The sequence below is a fragment of the Balaenoptera physalus genome (genome assembly GCF_965194825.1).
Source record: "Balaenoptera physalus genome assembly, chromosome: 3".
NCBI classification, from domain to species: Eukaryota; Metazoa; Chordata; class Mammalia; order Artiodactyla; family Balaenopteridae; genus Balaenoptera; species Balaenoptera physalus.
The window spans coordinates 152,268,004-152,284,388 of record NC_138890.1 but is presented as its reverse complement, the minus strand read 5'-3'; the positions used below and the strand labels follow the sequence as shown (position 1 = coordinate 152,284,388).

The 16,385-nt window shown below is 34.4% G+C and overlaps 1 long non-coding RNA gene across 1 annotated transcript in view; it reads right to left on the bottom strand.

The window, feature by feature from the left end:
• Window positions 1–1,134: 1,134 nt before the first annotated feature.
• LOC309656905 overlaps window positions 1,135–16,385 on the bottom strand; it is a 260,350-nt gene continuing 245,099 nt past the window's right edge. Inside the window, exons 2-3 of the long non-coding RNA XR_014261599.1 lie at window positions 6,768–7,956; window positions 1,135–6,719 (exon numbers count right to left, since the gene is read on the bottom strand). This is a non-coding gene — a long non-coding RNA (uncharacterized lncRNA). The remainder of the gene's footprint in view (window positions 6,720–6,767; window positions 7,957–16,385) is intronic.

Here is a 16,385-nt window from a genome sequence, read left to right as displayed (position 1 = left end):
TGCTTTTAATTGGTAGCTAAAGGAAATATCTACTCCTCATTTATGTTATGACAACATGAACACTAAAATACCCACTGTGTGAAGTTTTTTAAAGTAAAAAAAAACAAAAAGAAATTTTAAGAAATTAAACAGAAAAAATATTTTTACATAAAGGGTTTTACAATTATATCTTTTTTAAACATATTTTGGATTAGAAAGAGATGTGTATAAGAGCAAGTTTAGGGGCTTCCCTGGTGGCGCAGTGGTTAAGAACTTGCCTGCCAATGCAGGGGTCACGGGATTGATCCCTAGTCTGGGAAGATCCCACATGCCATGGAGCAACTAAGCCCGCATGCCACAACTACTGAGCCCACGTGCCACAACTACTGAGCCCATGTGCCACAACTACTGAACCCTGTGCGCAAAAAGCCCGTGCTCTGCAACAAGAGAAGCCACTGCAATGAGAAGCCACACACCGCAACAAAGAGTAGCCCCCACTAACCACAACTAGAGAAAGCCCACGTGCAGCAAGACCCAACACAGACAAAAATAAATAAATAAATAAAATAAATTTTTTTTAAAAAAGGGCAAGTTTAGCATCTTATATGGTCTACTTACATAGTCCTTTTTTTATGTGCACCTCTGCATCTCTAGTTATTGTACCTTATAAATCAATTGGCTTTTCCTGATGGAAAGTGAACACCTAATTGTTTTTACTTAAATAAAAATTACTTAAGCAAATTTTTCAAAGCATAATTTGAAACACACACTCAAAAATGCTACCACTGAATGAAATTCCCAAATGGTTTTATTGTATGAAAGGAAATTCAAGTTTTAAAAAGAGATGTCGGGCTTCCCTGGTGGCGCAGTGGTTGAGAATCTGCCTGCCAATGCAGGGGACACGGGTTCAAGCCCTGGTCCAGGAAGATTCCACATGCCACGGAGCAACTAGGCCCGTGAGCCACAGCTACTGAGCCTGCGCGTCTGGAGCCTGTGCTCCGCAACAAGAGAGGCCACAACAGTGAGAGGCCCGCGCACCGCGATGAGGAGTGGCCCCCACTCGCCACAACTAGAGAAAGCCCTTGCACAGAAACGAAGACCCAACACAGCCAAAAATTAATTAATTAATTAATTAATTTAAAAAAAAAAAAAAAGAGATGTCATTATTCTTTAAATAATTTGCACTATTTATTCATTTTGATAAATTTATTTTATTTATTTAATTTTTGGCTGTGTTGGGTCTTCGTTGCTGCGTGCAGGCTTTTCTCTGGTTGCAGCGAGCGGGGGCTACTCTTCATTGCGGTGCACGGGCTTCTCATTGTGGTGGCTTCTCTTGTTGGGAGCGTGGGCTCTAAGCACACGGGCTTCAGTAGTTGTGGCTCGCGGGCTCTAGAGCGCAGGCTCCATAGTTGTGGTGCACAGGCTTAGTTGCTCCACGGCACGTGGGATCTTCCCAGACCAGGGCTCGAACCTGTGTCTCCTGCATTGGCAGGCAGATTCTTAACCACTGCGCCACCAGGGAAGCCCTGCACTCTTTATTAAATTTTATAAAATTCCCAGAAAATGTATACAGTATTTTGTTATTATCTTATCTGTGTATGATCTGCATTAACCAACAATTATATGAGTTGTTCTGCTCCTTTATTTTCTCTGCTATGCTTGCCCCGAGACCCACTTTCCAAAGAACTCTGATTTAACCTTTTGTTTTGTTCTTTCTTAATATGGGATTACTAGAGTATTTCTATATACTGAATAAAATTTTGCCATATTTTATACACCAATCCTATATTTTTCTTCATTTTTTCTCTCATTTTTTCTTCTAACCTATATTTTCCTCTATCGTTTTCTATTTCAATTATTAAAGAAAAGATCTGTTCAATTATTATTCTAATCAGATTTGAAAATTCTATGAAATTTTCAATATTCAGTTAGCTTATTTTTTTAATAACTTTCACCATCAACCCAGAAAACTACTGTGAAATTTCTCAGTCTTTTTATGTATTCTATTCTTTCTAGTTGTCATTTGTTCCTTTTAAAATTTGTTTCTGTAAGTAAAGATGGAGTAAATTAACGGTAACAGAAGACAAGTCCTCCGTTAATCCTTCCCTCTTTTCCTACTCCAGTCAAACATATTTTGTGCCCCCAGATTCTATCCACTTAGTGACCAAGACAGTTGCGGCTAGTTTTCAAATGAGAAGAATTTATTTTCACAAGATTTCTCAAAGAAGAATAGATCTAAGGAATGTGCAAGAAAAAAAAGTGAGTAATTTTAATTGAATTTAACTCATTCAGAAATGTTTAACTTACTTAAAAACCAGCAAATGTTAAGGGGCTTTTTCTCATAAATAGTTCAGTTAATTTTGCCTAAATAGTTCAATTAATACAACAGTAATTTTGAAAGTTTTATATAGACAGTAACAGAAAATTTCCCCATTGTTCATAATAGTTATTGTAATTCTCTCACTTCACTTATAATAGGATCTTTCTTGCAGAGATTTATGTGGCCTGTTTATTTTGTAAGCATATGTAGCTGTAATCATGGCCAACTTTATTGCTATGAACACCACTAGAATTCAGAATTTTAGTGACCTCATCATAAATCCTTCCGACTGTTACACAGCCAGTTACAGTACTAAAAATAAAGCCTTATTCATAAGGAAAGAATAATGAGTCCAGTTCCCCACACCCAATACACACATCCACTTAGAACCACGTTTCAACCTATTCAGAATCATTGTTTTCACAAATTTATGGAAGCTCCTACTTAGATTTAGAGACAATCTTAAAGACATTTATTTTCTAACCATTCTACAGTAATTGTAATATTATTTTCAAGAAAGACCTTAAATGAAATATGTTTCTTCCTGAGGCATATCTTACTATTTTAAAGCAATATTAGCCATTTTTCTCACCTTTTGGTCACATACAGTAAAGTCTAAACACTTCACATTGTGTAACTTATCTAAAGTTAATCCTTATGACCCTCATGAGAAAGGTGGCCATATAAATTATCATCCATTCCAGGATCTAAAACATGCAATAATTTATATTTTTTTTCATAGTTTCTTTTGCCTTAATTTAAAATGAGTATTTCAACAAATACTTTTGTAAGACAAAACTCGTCAAAGACAGTATATCTATTTAGAATTCTGAATATTTTCCCAATACTAAATAGGGTAAAATTATAAATCTTCTCAATTTCATTCCAGTCTGATAGAAAGAATAAATTTAACCTATCAAAAAAAGTGTCTTCCAAATACAAATAAACAAATCCAATAATTCTCATTCTTTAATTTATTTAGTTGATATATTGGTTTTGTAGAGATACTTTTAACGTCTTTGATTTCAAGGTTTATTTTCAAAATAATTACAATTCTAAGAAATATTAAGACCCAACGTTCTGGGGCTATATACTTTGACTACCGTGATTAAAAATTTCCAACTGTTTTTGAAAAAAACACATATAAGCAAAATTTCAAGAACTCACAATGTAGGACCTTTAGGTTGACCCAGGAAGTAGTCAACAACCAAGTTTAATTTTTTTAAAAAATCTGATTAATGATGGGTAACAAAGAGAAAACAATCTAATTGCTTTCAAATTATTTTGTGTTTTCCACATCAGTATTGTTATAAACATTGTAGTCCACTAATATGTCTAAAAATAGAAATATTTATAAATTTCATGACTAAAACTTCTATGCATTTATAGTTTTAATATTTTTATAGTTTTAAAAATTATCTGTACTTTTAGGAATTTTCGATTTAAAGAAAAATTGTGAAGATAGTACAAAAAGGTCACATATATGCCTTATCTAGTTTCATCTATTACTAACATCTCACATTACTATGGTATATTTGTTAGGATTAGTGTAACTATTGATATATTATGATTAACTGAAACTCATATATTCTTCAGATTTCCTTAGTTTTTCCTTGATGTCTTTTTGTCTGTTTAGGATCCTACTCAGGATGCCACATCAAATTTAGTTTTCATGCTTTCTTAGGCTTCTCTTGGCTGTTACATTTTCTCGAACTTTCCTTGTTTTGGATGACCTTGACAGGTTTGTGGAGTACTGGTCAGGTATTTTGTAGAATATCTTTCAATTGGGATTTGTCTAATGTTTCTTCTCATGATTGGTCTGGGGTTGTGTGTTTCTGGAAGCAAGCTCATCACCAAATCCAAGTCCACTTAGTTTTTCTTATGTACTTTGTTTAAGAGGTTTTGTAGTTTTGAATTTTACATTTAGGTCTATGATCCATTTTAAGTTAATTTAATATAATATATATTATATATATATATGCATATGGATGTCCAATTATTCTAGCACCATTTGTTGAAAATACTATCCTTTCTCCACTGACTTGCCTTTGCTCCTTTGTCAAAGATCATTTGACGGTACTTGTGGATATCTATTTCTGGGCTCTCTACTTTGTTATTCTGATCTATGTCTATTCTTTTGCCAATACCTTGCTGCCTTGATTACTACAGCTTTATAAGAAGTCTTGAAAATAGGTGGTGTGTGCCCTCCAAACTTGTTCTTCTTTACTATTGTTTAGGGTATTGTATGTTGCTTACCTGTTCATATAAACTTTAGAATCTCTTTGGCACTATCTAAAAAATGCCTCCTGGGATACTGATTGGGATGCAAGGAATCTATAGATTAAGTTGTGAAGAATGGACATATTAACAATGTTGCATCTTTCAATATATGATGTCCATTTATTTAGATCATCTTTGATGTCTTTCATTAGAGTTTTACAGTTCTCCACATATGGTCTCTGTACGTGTTTTGATAAATTTATACCTAACAATTTCATTTTATTGGGTGCTAATTCTTTTTTAATTTTCACATTCTAATTATACATTGCTGATACATACAAAAATAATTGATTTTTGTATATCACCTTTTATCCTACAAACTTGCTAGCTTTGCATATTAGTTCCAGGTTCTTTGGGATTTTCTACTTAGATAATGATGTCATTGGTGAGCAGAGATGGTTTTCTTTCTTTCTTTTCAACCCATATGCTGTTTGTTCTCTTTGTCATCTTATTATATTAATATTAGTAATAACTTCCAGTATGATATTGAGTAGGGGTGGTGAGAGAAGACATTCTTGACTTATTCTCAGTCTTAAGAGATAAGCAATCAGTTACTCAGCATTAAACACTGTGTTAGCTATAAGTTACGTGTAGGTGCTCTTTACCAAATTGAGGAAGTTCTCTATTCCTAGTTTGCTGAGATTTTTTTATTATGAGTATGTCTTGAATTTTGTTCAACAATTTTTCAGTATCAATATGATTATGTAAATTTTCTTCTTTAGCTTTTTGGTGTGATGAATTACATCAGCTAATTTTCAAATACGAAATCAGCCTTAATTACTAATCAGTAATCAGTGTACTCAGAATAAATCCCACTTGATCATTGTATATATCTTTTTATACATTGCTAGATTCCATTTGCTAATATTTTGTCCAAATTTTTGTATCAGTGTCCAGTAGAGATATTGGTCCATAGTTTTCCTTTCTTGTAATTTCTTTACCTGGTTTTGGCATTAAGATAATGATGGCCTTATATAATGAATTAAGAATTATTCCTTCTGATTCTATTTCTGGAAGATATTGTGGAGAATAGGTATCACATCTTTATGAAATGTTTCCTAAAATTCACCAATAAAATTATCTGGACCTGGTAATTTTACTTTTGGAAAGTTATTAGTTATTGATTCAATTTCTTTAACACATATAAGCTATTCAGATTATTTATTTCTCTATGTAGAAATCTGAGTAGTTTGTATCTTTTAAGGAATTGGTCCATTTCACTTACATTATCAAATTTGGAGGCACAGAGTTGTTCAAAGTATACCTTTATTATCCTTTTAAATATAAATATATATTTATATCCTTTTAAATATACATATCCATGAAATCATTTTTGATAGCCCCTCTTTTATTTCTGATATTGGCATCTTGTGTCTTCTGTTTTCTTGCTTATCCTAGATTGAAATTTATCAACCATATTAATCTTCTCAAAAAAAGCCTTTAAGTTCCATTTATTTCTATTTTGTTCATTTTCCTGTTTTCAATTTCACTGATTTTTTGCTCTATTTTTTATTTTTTTCTCTGTTTTGTGTAGGCTTACATTGTTCTTCTTTCTCTAGTTTCCTAAAGGTGAAAGCTTAGGATATTGATTTTTGACATTTTCTAACACATTAATTTAAAATCACATATTTCCCTTAAAACACTGCTTTTACTGCATACCACAAATTTTGATGTTAGTTGTAATTTCTGTTTAGATCAAAATATTCTTAAAACTTCTCTTGACTCTTTTTGACCGTTTTGTTATTTAGAATTATGTTGTTTAATCTCCAAATCTTTGGAATTCTCCAGCTATGTTCCTGTTATTGATTTTTAGGTTAATTCTATTGTGGTCTGAGAATATACTTTGCATGATTTATATTCTTTTGAATTTGCTAAGGTTTATTTTATGGGACAGACTTTGGTCTTTCTTGGTGTATGTTTCATGTGAGACTGAGAAACATCTGTATTTTGTAGTTGGAGGGTATAGTCTATAAATGTCTGTTAAATCAGATTGATTTATTGTTCTGTTCATGTCAACTATATCCTTACTGATTTTCTACCTGCTTGGTCTATCAATTACTGAAATAGAAGTGTTAAAGTTTTCAACTGTAGCACTAGATTTGTCTGTTTCTCCTTTCAGTTCTGTCAGCTTTTGCTTTGCCTTTGATCTCTTCACTTGATCTTAGCCAAAAGGCCGAGAAGCGATTGCCTTTGATCTCTTGTTAGGGACATGCACATTGAGGACTGTTATATCTTCTTAAAGAATTGACTACTTTATCATTATTTAATGCCTCCCTTTATCACTGTTAACTTTCCTTGTTCTTAAGTCCATTTTGTCTGAAATTAATATAGATTTTAAAATATATATTCTGACAATCTGTGTCTTTTAATGGGTGTATTTAGACAATTCATATTTAAAGCAAATTTAATAGAGTTTCATTAATATTTGTATGGGTCAGGGTTCTCCAGAGAACCAAAACCTCTAGGAGAGAGAGAGAGAGAGAGGGAGAGAGAAAAATAATATAAGGAATTGGTTTAAGGAATTATGGAGGCTGACAAGTCCCTATGTCTGAAGGGTGAGTCAGCAAGCTGGAGATCCAGGAGAGCCTATGGTGTAGTTCTAGTCTGAAGACCAGCCGTCCTGAAACCCAGGAGGAGCTGATGCTTCACTTTGAGAGCAAAGGCAGGAAAAACTCTCCCCTTACTCAAGTGAGGATCACCCTTTTTGTTCTATTCAGGTCTTCAACTGATTGGATGAAGCCAACCCACATCAATGAGGACAATCTGCTTCATTCAGGCAACAGAGTCAAATGTTAATCTCATCCAGAAACACCCTCATAGATACACCAAGAATAATGTTTGACCAAATATCTTGGTATCCTGTGACCCATTAAAGTTGACACAAAAATTGGCCATCACAACATTTATGAATTCTGTGCCTGTTTTCTATTTTTTGTACTGTTCTTCTCCCCACACCCTACTCATATTCTGTTTTCTCTGGTTTTAATTGAGCATTTTGTATGATTCCATTTTATCTTTGATTTTATTCCTAACTTAAAAAAGCCTACTGGTTGCTCTAGAGTGTGCAATATTCATTTATAACTAATTTAAGTCCACTTTCAAATGACAATATCCTGTTTCATGTATAGTGAAAGTGCTTTAAGACAGGACTTCAAATTGTACCTCTGACTATCATAACATTGCTGTCATTCATTTACCTTATTCATATGCTATAATTGCCTAATACATTATTACTGTTATTAGTTTAAAGTTATATTTTGAGCTATTAAAAATAAGAAAACAATTCTAAATTATCTTACCTTCATTTATTCCTTCTTGAATGCTTTTCCCTTTTCCATGTAGATCTGAGTTTCTGATCGATATAATTTTCCTTCTCCCTAAAAAATATTTTTTAAAAATTCTTATGTAAATCAAGGAAGTCAGAACACACCCTCACACCATACACAAAAATAAACTCAAAATGGCTTAAAGACAAATATAAGACATGACACCATAAAACTCCTAGAGAACATAGGCAAAATATTCTCCAACATAAATCGTAGCAATGCTTTCTTAGGTCAATCTCCCAGGGCAATAGAAATAAAAGCAAATATAAACAAATGGGACCTCATCAAACTCACAAGCTTTTGCACAGCAAAGGAAACCATAAACAAGATGAAAAGACAACCTATGGACTAGGGGAAAATATTTGCAAACAATGCAACCAATAAGGCCTTAATTTCCAAAATATACAAACAGCTCATACACCTCAACAAAAAAGAAACAAAGAACCCAATCGAACAATGGGCAGAAGACCTAAATAGACATTTCTCCAAAGAAGACCTACAGATGGCCAAAAAGCACATGAAAAGATGCTCAACATCGCTAATCATCAGAGAAATGCAAATCAAAACTACAATGAGATATTACCTCACACCAGTCAGAATGGCCATCATCAAAAAGTCCACAAATAACGAATGCTGGAGAGGGTGTGGAGAAAAAGGAACCTTCCTACCCTGTTGGTGGGAATGTAAATTGGTACAACCAATATGGAGAACAGTATGGAGGTTCCTTAAAGAACTAAAAAGAGAGTAACCATATGATCCTGCAATCCCACCCCTGGGTATATATCCGGAGAAAACACTAGTTCGAAAAGACACATGCACCCCAATGTTCACGGCGGCACTATTTACAATAGCCAAGACATGGAAGCAACCTAAATGTTCATCAACAGATGAACTGATGAAGAATATGTGGTGTGTGTGTATATATATATATATACACACAAAACTGAATCACTGTGCTGTACACCAGAAACTAACACATTGTAAATCAACTATACTTCAATTTTAAAAATAAATAAATAACTTCATAAAATAAAATTCAAAAATTCTTGCAGGGAATGTCTGCTGGTGATGGATTCTCTAAGTTTTTATTATCTATAATACTCTACTTCACTTTTGAATAGTTATTTTGCTGGATATAGAATTCAAGTTTGGTGTTATTGTTGTTTTCTCTCAACACTTTAAACTTTTCACTCCAATCTCCTCTTGCTTGCGTGGTTTCAGACAATAATTATATATTTTTGAAATTTCTCTGCCATTATTACATTAAATATTTCTTCTGATGTTTCTTTCTTACTTCTCCCTTCTGGAATCCAAATTGTACATGTGTTGAACCTTTTGAAATTGTCCCAGAGTTCGTGGATGTTCTCTTCTGTTTCCTTTTTTTCCTGTTTCCTCTTCGTATTACAGTTTGGGAAGTTTTTATTGACATATCTTCAAGCTTACTGATTCTTTTTTCATCTGTGTCCAATCTACTGGGAGCTAATCAAATGTATTCTTCATTTCTCTTAGAGTTTATAATTTCTAACATTTCCTTTTGATTGTTTCTTAGCGTTTCCATCTCTTTGCTTATATTATCAATTTGTTCTTGCATGTTGTCTACTTTTTCCATTAGAGCCCTCAATGTATTAATTATAGTTATTCTAAATTCACTCTCTGAAAATTCCTAATTCTGATTCATATCTGAGTTTGGAACTAATGCTTACTTTGTTTCTTCAGATTGTGTTTTGTCTTTCCTTTTAGCATGGTTTATTAGTTTTTCTTGATATATGAATGTGTTGTTTAGGGACAATAGGGACTGATGTAAATCAACTTTTAGTGTTAATCTAACTAGGATCTGGGGTGTTTTAATGTGTGCTATAGCTGTAGGTGTTATAGGCAACTTTCTCTACTTTCCTTGTTTTTGTCTCCCCTTCTTGACTTTTGACTTCCTGAGAATTCTTCTTAGACAGATTCTGTGCTTTATAGCTCTTTCAGCTATAATCCATCATTATACTGTAGTCTTATTAATGTGGTTGTAAGGTGTTTGAGATGGAAAGTGTTCTAGAATGCTATGATTCAATCTCAGTCATTTAGTAGGTGTGTGTCCCTGAGATGTGACCTTCACTATGGTTTCCTATTTCCCTCCCTTTAGGTGAGATAGGAGGCTTGATAGGGGCTGCAGTCTGGTACCAGTACTTCCTGCAGGGGAAACAGGTAGTCTTTTCCTTTTAGAGCAGCCCTTTGTTGTGGAGAACACTGTGGGCTTACGTCATTATTGTTACTCTCCTATCTCTTTGGCAGAGACATGAAGGGATTTTCGTGACTCCTCACTATGAGAATCTGGTGCAGTTACTTAAGATATAAATCACAGAAGTGTGGGGACACTTCTAAGACTGCAGCCCTCAGGAATTTTTCACTCTCAAGCTAGTTCACAATTATCCTTCAGAAATTCATCAAAATCATCATTTAAGCATTCTTACCAGTTTATATCTCCAGCATCTTCTAATCCGGGTAAGCAAACCCCTCCTCCAACTTTCTTTATTTACCAGTCTCTCCAGATTTTGATGAGCCAGTTTGTCCTGTGACCTCAGTTCTCTGATTAGTCCAAGTAAAGCTGATTTATATTTTGTTCAATTATTTTCTTCTAAGTATGGAAGTGACAACTGCTAAGCTCTTTATATGTTGGAGCTGAAAGTACAACTTCTATTTTAATTTAAAGAATATTGTAGAATTTCCTGATATGATCAGGAAATACACGAACACTAAACTAGTTTCATATACATTTCTGTCTCAAAGTTTTGCTTTTGTTTTTGTAAGAATATAGTTGTAGCCATACATAATGTTCTTTCAAGTTTCTAATTTTATTATTTCTATGAAAAAATAATTTTACCTTCAATATTCAACATTTTAATTGAATTTACAATAGCATTCGCAATGATGTCAGGTATTTTATCTTTGACAGAATTAACTTCTAAGATCTTTGATTACAAGAACTGGATGATGAAAATCAAGCCAATACTGAAACTAGTTTTGAAGAATCTGATGTCACTGATATAAACTGGTATCAATGAACTGTTTGAACTTATTCTAACACAGCCAACATATTAACTTTTTCTTCATTTTTCTTATACGCACAAAAAATTGTGGAATAAAAAAAGTGCAAGATTAACTTGGAAGACTAGTCACTTGATCTAAATGAAAAATCATTCTTTATAGCGTGATATCTAAATGTAGCATCTGTTGCTGTACCAATTAAACCATAATATTAGTGCATAGTCTGCTGACAATGACTTTTAAATTATGAAGTAGAGGTCGATACTTCTTAAACAAATTTTCGTTTTCTGGCTTACATGTCGTAAGTGATAGTTCAAAGTCCTCCATGATGAACACCAAATTTTGATAAGCTGTACAAGACACATTCATTGTCAACTTTCTTAAGAAACAGAGATGGATTTCTTAATTTATTATTTAACAAATACTTTTTAATAAAGTATTGATACCAAGTATGTTTATTTCAGAATAAAAAGTTGTTACCAAAGATAAAATAGTTATGTATTTACACCATAAAATAAGCGACGGAAATACATTATCAAGGACATTCAAATACATTGTACCCTCAACAGTGTTGCTCAGCTTCTATATCTCATATATACCTCAGGTAGCTGTAACTATCATTTCTTTTTATTTGTTACTGACTCTGTGGACTATAACCTAGGGACTAAATTGATCTCTCAGTCCTTAGCTCCACTGCTGGCAGGGTCAGTGCACACTGAATACTTCTCTGATTACAGTCTGAGTCCAAATATTGTCCTTTTGTAGCTGTCCTTTGTACCTGTGTCTGAGGCTACTTAGTTTTGTCAGTTGGCACCACACACTCTGTTTTTGATGGGGAAATACTGGTTATGTGGTATCTTGAAAACGTTGAGAGAAGATTCAAGTGTTAGCTGATAATTTTTCAAATTAAACTACATGTCAGAGCAAGAATTCCATCTAATACAAAGGTGTCACACACTATCAGATGAGACCATAATAGGAACTGTAAGTACAAAGTGGGACAGATAAACCTATCCTAGTTTATTTTAATGTAATTAAGAATTGGTTCAATGCTAAGTGGGAGAAACATTGAGGCAACAGGCATAAACTGAAACTCTGCTAGGTGAAGCAGGAGATATGCTTTCACCTTATCTGTGTTTATTCTTTTTTTTATATAAATTTATTTATTTTATTTATTTATTTTTGGCTGCATTGGGTCTTCGTTGCTGGGTGCGGACTTTCTCTAGTTGCAGAGAGCGGGGGCTACTGTTCGTTGCGGTGCGCAGGCTTCTCATTGTGGTGGCTTCTCTTTTTGCAGAGCACAGGCTCTAGGCATGGGTTTCAGTAGTTGTGGCTCGTGGGATCTAGAGCGCAGGCTCAGTAGTTGTGACGCACAAGATTTGTTGCTCCGTGGCACGTGGGATCTTCCCTGACCAGGGATCGAACCCGTGTCCCCTGCATTGGCAGGCGGATTCTTAGCCACTGCGCCACCAGGAAAGCCCAGATCTGTGTTTTTTCTTTCCCTAAGCGAGACATCTTTAGTAACTTGGCATTTCTTACACAAAATGGCTCCTCTCATCATCCTCTTCCTCTTCCCCTCTTATGATGAAATTCAATTTGTGAGTAAAATTCTTAAAGCACAGCCCTCAAAACGAAGTACTGTATGATCTGAAATAAGTAGAATGGGACACTCCTCCCACCCCTACCCACCCCTACCCCTGCCATCCTTATTCTAAACAGGAATATAACTATATCAATGTAGCCTAACTTCAAATCAAGTTTGGGGCCATTCCAGTTATCTCTTGCTGTGTAGAAACCACTCTAAAACTGAGAATATAAATATAACAGTTTACAACTATTCTTCATGGTTCTGGGAATTGACAGACTCAGCTGCACAGTTATTGCTCCTGGGTCTCACATAAGGTTGCAGTCAGATGGTAGCAAAGGTTGGAGTCAAATGGATGCTTCTCCACTTACATGTAGGATGCCTGGCCTGGTTGGCCATCTCTTTCTCAAAGTAGCTAGCTTTCACACCTCAGTGCATAGTCATCACAGGGCTGTCAGACTTATATGGCAGCTTGCTTCATCCAGAGTGAGCATTCCAAGAGACCAAGGCGAACCTGCAAGGCTTTTTCCGACTAGCCTGAGAAGTCATCTCAGTGTTGCACTGGACACACACTATTAGTTTATCTTGAATCGTAGGGCCAGACCAAATTCAAGTTGAGAGATCTATTCAAGTTAAGGGATCCCAAGAGCACTGGGAAGCATGATTCATTGGGTAGCCATCTTTGGGTGAATTTGTTTAAAATAAAAGTTTGCTTTAATTGGAATTTCTAGATTATAGTTTATGCTAATCTCATCTCTAACTAAAATTGCTATCTTTCATCATTATATCATCAAAATCTCTTCTTCATTTATGTTCTCTTTCTTCCGTCCTCCTCCTTCTTTTCTTTTTGTTTTTGTTTTTGTTTTTGTCTGTCCATTGCTATCCATTTTTAACTGTAAACTTTTTCATTTAACCTATCTTCCTAGCCTGCAGGTATCTTTTTGAATGCTGAATTTGTTATCCAGAATATCTATTATTATTTCCAACTCCATGTCTGAACAAATTTAGTGAGGATGTTATCAAAGTTTGCATTCAATTCATAGAGATACATTACAGAAGAGCATCAGGGGAAAATCATGGAACATGTCAAAACTACTTTAACTTGAGCCTTCTTTGTTGCTGTTTGGTTACATTCATTCACCCAGTTTGTCTTGCTGTGTATATTTCTCCACTTTACACAACAGGATATCATGTGAGTGTCTGTCAAACAGCTTGCTGAAAATCATTTTCACTCTGACTGCTGCACTTCTCTGAGCTTATAGTCTCATAACCATATCAAAAAAGACAATTGAACTAGCCTAGTGTGACTTATTTAATGAGGTTATGTTAGTTCCTCATCATCACCACTCTCCTTTATAGGTGTTCCAACACTGTTCTTTTATTAATAGACTCAGGGAAATTATTCAAAACTGGCATCAAGATCTCTGGTTGCTGAATATGCCTTCTATTTGGCCTCAAAACTTGTAAATGCCTTTGACTATCTAATTTATCCTACATTTCTCTACTAATTTTTAGGGGTGATGATTCTTCATTTTAACTGTCATGTCTTTTAGTGCCTCAGAATTTAATTCATACAGTGTAGAATATGAAAAATAATGTAGTATAGTTGCTCTGTTGCAATTTCCCCTCTTTGTTTGGATTTGAATTTCATCTTACCAACAGCAAGTGCTAAATTTTCTATTCCAGTATGACCCTTTTCTTTAACAAGAAAAAAGAGAGCACACAGGAGTGTAGGAATTTTTTTTTTTCTCAGTGCCATCATTAGCATTATAACAGTATTTAAGGAGTGAGCTGACAGCTTTCTAGCTCTTCTTCCTCTGAGCATAACTAAAATCATCTAACTTATCCTTTGTTAGTTTTTTTCCCCATACATGCCAGTTCATTATTTGGGATGTGACTGATTCTTGATTATATTATTTTCAGGTTTTATACAAAAAATTCAATCTGAGCTTAACATAGAGCTCTTTGTAAAATCACATCCAGTTCTTTGGGTATTTGTTTATAATTTAAACCTTGCTTTTTTTCCATCAAGCATTTAAGGTGACTATATTTCAATATCTTCCAAAATTCTTCCTCAATGGAATCATTTGTGATTGTGCTGTCAGAATTACTTTCTTCAGAAATTTCTAGTGCTGGTCTAGCACCTTCTTATTTAGAGGCCTAGCAGGGATTGATACACTCTCCTAAAACTTGAATGTACAATTTTGTCTGTATTCTTCTGTTTGCTGACCATTCTCTGACAACATGGCCAAATTCCTCTAAGGTCACCAAGAATTTAATGTCACCAAGTATTTTTCTTCTTAATCGACACCTAGAACCACATGGAGAGTTCTCTATGACCAGCTGATAACATAAAAAAAAAAAATCAATCTTGTTTTATATACATATTTTTTCCATGCTTGAAATGGACCACTGCAACATTACAGTCTGACTTAGGCTAGAAAGACAGTGGGGACACCAAATCCCCCCATGGACAGTACTTCAAGCAGGACTTTTGTTTGTTCATTTCCTGGAAGAAGAATTGGTCAGAAATATGGATCTACGCAGTTAGTGATATGGCTGAATTATCAAAAACAGATAGAACAAGATTGGTGCAAAGAGATCTGGGAGGGAGTATGTGATTGGACACTCAAAATGTGCCCTTGGATAAGGATATGTGTTTCCTATTCAAATGCTCCCAAAGGACAACCACTGCAAAGGATGCTATTCTTTGCCCTCTTCAGTGCTTGCTCATAAGACTCATGAAAAAAAGGGACTATGATAAGAGTGATGTAAGGTAGGCGTTTGCTCACCAATATGGACTTCCATTCACTAAGGCTGATCACCCGCTAACAGCAGAATCCCAAACTGAGTTTCTAAGGTTACTTGTCCTTGAGGAAACAAACCAGTAACAATGATACTATATACATTTTATTGAACTCCTTCCATCATGGAAGGACGGAGGTTTGTCTTCAGAAAACTTTGCATTTGCCTCACCTACTCTTGATACTTTTGTCAGCACCACCATCCATGAACCTTTCGAATGTCTTATTCATTATCATGACATTCACTTATTTAGCTATTGGCACAGTAATACTGTGGTAGAAACACGATGGCTTAAAACAACAATTTTTTATTCTCTCATCAGTTGGGAGTCAGCTGAGTTAGACTGAGTTTAGCTGGTTGGGTCCAGGTCTGCATTATATGTCTCTCATCATCTTTAGATCAAATATGTGTGTGTGTGTGTGTGTGTGTGTGTGTGTGTGTGTGTGTGTGTGTGTGTGTGTGTGTGTATGATCAATAAGGATTATCTCTCTCTTTTAAATATATTTTATTTCATGAAGAAAGCAGATCATTTTCTCACAGCTTTTTCCACGTTCTGAATTCAACTAACTTTTTTCATTTGACTTGATCCTATTCCTTTTCTTTCCTCTAAACTGGTAGCTGTAGAGGTTTTATTAGATTTAGATTCAAAATTTAGGCGAAAACACAAGTAGCAAAAATGCTACTTCACCAGTGAGGCTATGTATTTATAATCAATAGGGATTATTTATACCCACATGAATATTACCTTCCCCTCAATGATTTGAAATGTCACTTTTATTATATGTGAGACGCTATATATACTTGTGATTATTCAGTTTTCCTGGTTATTCTTTTTTTATTTTTATATACCATTCTTATTTTTTTAGTCAACATGTTGAGCTCCAGAAAAAAAATCTTTTTGCTTCTTTTATGGGAGTCACATTAAGTTTGCTTAGTAATTCAGAAAGAACTAAAATTTTTATGAGGATCATTCTTCTTCCAGAACACTGAATGTCTTTCCATTTGATGAAATTTATTTCATTTTTAGAAGCATTTTGAAATTTTCATGAAAAATTTT